This window comes from Glandiceps talaboti, chromosome 9 (assembly GCF_964340395.1).
Source record: "Glandiceps talaboti chromosome 9, keGlaTala1.1, whole genome shotgun sequence".
Lineage (NCBI taxonomy): Eukaryota > Metazoa > Hemichordata > Enteropneusta > Spengelidae > Glandiceps > Glandiceps talaboti.
Window position 1 is genome coordinate 14,146,190 of NC_135557.1, and position 3,971 is coordinate 14,150,160.

Here is a 3,971-nt window from a genome sequence, read left to right on the forward strand (position 1 = left end):
ATCTCAGGATACGCATTCAGTGGATAAACTCACAAGCACACAAAATATAAAATATTACTTTTGGTGAAGAAGGTGTATGCTTAAACCAACAATACGAGAGCTTTGGATTAGTTTTCCTTCACTTACAACAGTTCAGACTAGATTGAATCAATTAGTTCCCCGTAGTATTCCTACTACGACGCAGATCAGTCACCGTAAATCCAGACGTGTAGCTCTCTTCCGCCCCGCAAGATCTCTCCTCGTATCAGTTGGCCTTTTGCATATCCCTACATTCACATTTTATTCAAATTCAAAGCTTCATTCCGTAATACAAATATGGTTAGTAAATAACATGTTTACAGTAAACTTCAATTCTTTTCCTTATATAGGAAGTGTTTATGAACTACAGTTAATTTAATTCAGAGATAAACAATTTTGGAAATACCCTTTTCCACTATAGTTGAATTCATTAAAAGTTGTGAGATATCACTTGTAGTGACACTTGCAACATTCACTTAATCACAAGTAATAACATGGCCTAGCTCGTATTACTATCTCATTAATCAATTAGACCCACACGGTCGGGTAACCTAGATACAATTACTGTGTTTATAATACAATTATATACTTTGTAACACTGGTGACCCCTATTTTGTACGCTTGATTGTGATATGGCTGACTTGCAAATATCTTTATTACTTTTAATGAAAAGTTTAAATTCAAAAGTAGGTACATTTTCAGGTTTAGATAATCTTGGTGAACGTGGGTAATAGTTGTTCATTCACAATATCGATACATGGGAAGAGCAAATCACACGCGGACTCGTTTGTGTGGATAGTTTTTAATGCCAGCGATAGTTGCCATCAGTTTGCTGTTGTGGGGTGGGGGTTGATTTTCTTACAGGTAAATGTCTTAGGATGGGTCTTAGCTTTTCGGGGAAGTGGTGGGGGTGGGGTTGTTGGGGCAACTATGCTCATACTGTGTACTATAGAAAGGAAAGGAGTATATGCCAAACCAAACTCTCTCATCTTATTTCTCTGTAAAGGTACTAATACGCCATCTACGTTTTAAATTTGAAATCATGAAGACCATCACCACAGTTTCGCAATGAAGCTTTCGCTCGATGTGTTTTCTTTGGGTAGGGATGAATTCTTGGAATGGAAATTGTCAGATTTAATAAAAAACCAGTGCTTCTTATAATCTGGGGAGAAAAGTCATCTCAATATCATTCAAATCAAGAAGCTGATAGTTTGCTGGTTCAACCGTAAGAAAATATATATCGTTGAAGTAATGAGTGAATGCTCTTAAATTTCCCTTGGGTATATACTAAATAAATACACAATACAATTTGTTCATACGTGTATGGCGAAATAATGTTTAAAATACATGGCGAGTTACACATCAATTGAACGAACTTTGATATTTGTTATTCGTGTTATTATCCAAAGTTCACGACACCATGACTATCATTAACCTGCAATATGGCCTCATGAACCAAATGTTTTACTTAATTTGTACAAGATGTCTCTCTCTCTCTCTCTCTCTCTCTCTCTCTCTCTCTCTCTCTCTCTCTCTCTCTCTCTCTCTCTCTCTCTCTCTCTCTCTCTCTCTCTCTCTCTCTCTCTCTCCATTCCTCCCTCCCTCCCTCTCTCTCTCTCTCTCTCTCTCTCTCTCTCTCTCTCTCTCTCTCTCTCTCTCTCTCTCTCTCTCTCTCTCTCTCTCTCTCTCTCTCTCTCTCTCTCTCTCTCTCTCTCTCGTTATAGAGCTAAGGCGAGCTAAAACACGATATTAAAAGCAACGTTAAACGTCAACCCGCTAAATGCGTAGACAACACAGATGAATTTCCATTTGAAGATAACAAAATAGTTGTTTGTAATAATATAATTATAATCGTGTCGTATTCAAACAGAGCCAAGTGATTGGATTCACATTACACCACATGGTGTGAGTGGAGTTTTCAATTACTTTGAAAACATTGGCCACTAACAGACAAACGATAGTCTGACGAGTCTTACCCCAACGGCGAACCAATTCAACTTCTTAGGTGTAATACAACAGACTCCACTAAAAAGGTACGCACCTTGCTACAGCCCCAAGTGACAGCCAATCATGTGTATAAAAACCCACCTCTTATCTTTGCAATCTGTTAGTTCTCAACTTTATTATTTTCTGCTTTCCTATAGGATGCGGCGCCGGGGTTACTGCATCCATTTCGTGTTGTACAGAACGGCTTGTTCAGGCCAAAAGTATATATTATTCTTATTTTAGCTATTGTATTTTATATTTTTCGGAGTTACAAACTAATTTGAACCGTTTATGTATAGTTTGTCGATGGAATCCACACTTTTATTTCATGATAACATTATTTAATTCAAACACGTTATCATTTATTTTAGCATATTGTTGTTTTGCAGTCTTTATTTTGATTTAGTTTTCGTCAAAACCAGAATTGTTGTAACGATTATATATATAATTGAAAGTCAAAATATTCCTTTTATTTTTTTTTTCAGTTTTTGGAAATTTTTTCGAAAATAATCAATATCGGATCGTGGTCCGGAAAAAAAATGTGTTTCTTCGGACCACTCGATTTCCATAGCAGGGGTGTGGAGTAACTCAAATGACTGACTTCCGGTAGACCTAACACGTTGGTCGCTGTACTTTACACTTCAATGGACATTTGATTTGAACACATTCGAATACATACCATGATATTCCTACTGGCAGATGATAGTTCTTCGTCCAACCATTCAACTCAATGCGATAAATGTTCAATCTACGGTTCGTCTTATACTGCCCTAGTCAACAGAGGGAAAATGTCAGGGCCTGATAAAATTCTCCGGGGGGTGGCGAGGGGGAGGGGGTCAGTGAATTTTTCTAGAGGAAGGTCTATCATCGGCCAATAGGGGCCGTTGTATGTATTCGTATGCATTCAAATCAAATGTCCATGCAAGTGCAAAATACAACGACCAACGTCGGAAGTCACTCCACACCCCTGGTATGGTAATCACAGAAACACATTTTTTTTCGGACCAGGATCCCAAATTAATTATTTTCGAAAAATTTAGAAAAAACTTCAAAAAAAAAATCAAAAAACAAATATTTTGACTTCCAATTATATATAAACCTTTTCAAAAATCTGACGAAAACTAAATCAAAATAAAGCCTGTCAAACAACAATAATCCCAACTAAATGAAAACTTGTAATAAAAATGTGGATTTCATCGACAAACTACACGTAAACGTTTAAAATTAGTTTGTAACTCCGAAAAATACAAAATACCACAACTAAAATAAGAACAATACTTTTGACCTGAATGGCTTGCCATAATATAGTGCAAATTGTTTCAACGTGAACATTTAAATTTAACTTTAATTCCACTCACTATTCTATGTATTGATGGAGTTCGAAGTACCTGTATGTCACGTGATTTAACCCCTTCAAATAATGACTGTCAGTATGTTAGTACACAAATCAATTTCTTTAGACAAAGGTTAACTTTTTTCAAGGAAAACTGACTGTTGGAAAAAAAACTATACGTATGGTTACACTCGATCTTTTCCATCGTTACGGTAAAGATATTACTGTGCAATCGGGGATACCTTGGTGTTTCACTAACCGGAGTTGTTGTTTGGGTTGTTGTTGTTGTTGTTGTTGTTGTTGTTGTTGTTGTTGTTGTTGTTGTTTTGAGGGGTGCATAAAGATAACACATTTCAACTTCAGCGTAACAGAGATACGACAGACAGACAGACAGACAGACAGACAGACAGACAGACACACACACACAGACAGACAGACAGACAGACAGACAGACAGACAGACAGACAGACAGACAGACAGACAGACAGACAGACATACAAGCAGACAGTTTGCAGTTGACGTTAGCTATTTATGAGTAAGAAATGTCATGTCCCATTTGTGAAACACAAATTAATTAACCCCAATTGCATTGTAATATTCTTACTAATGGCTTTACATAGTATATATAAAAGTA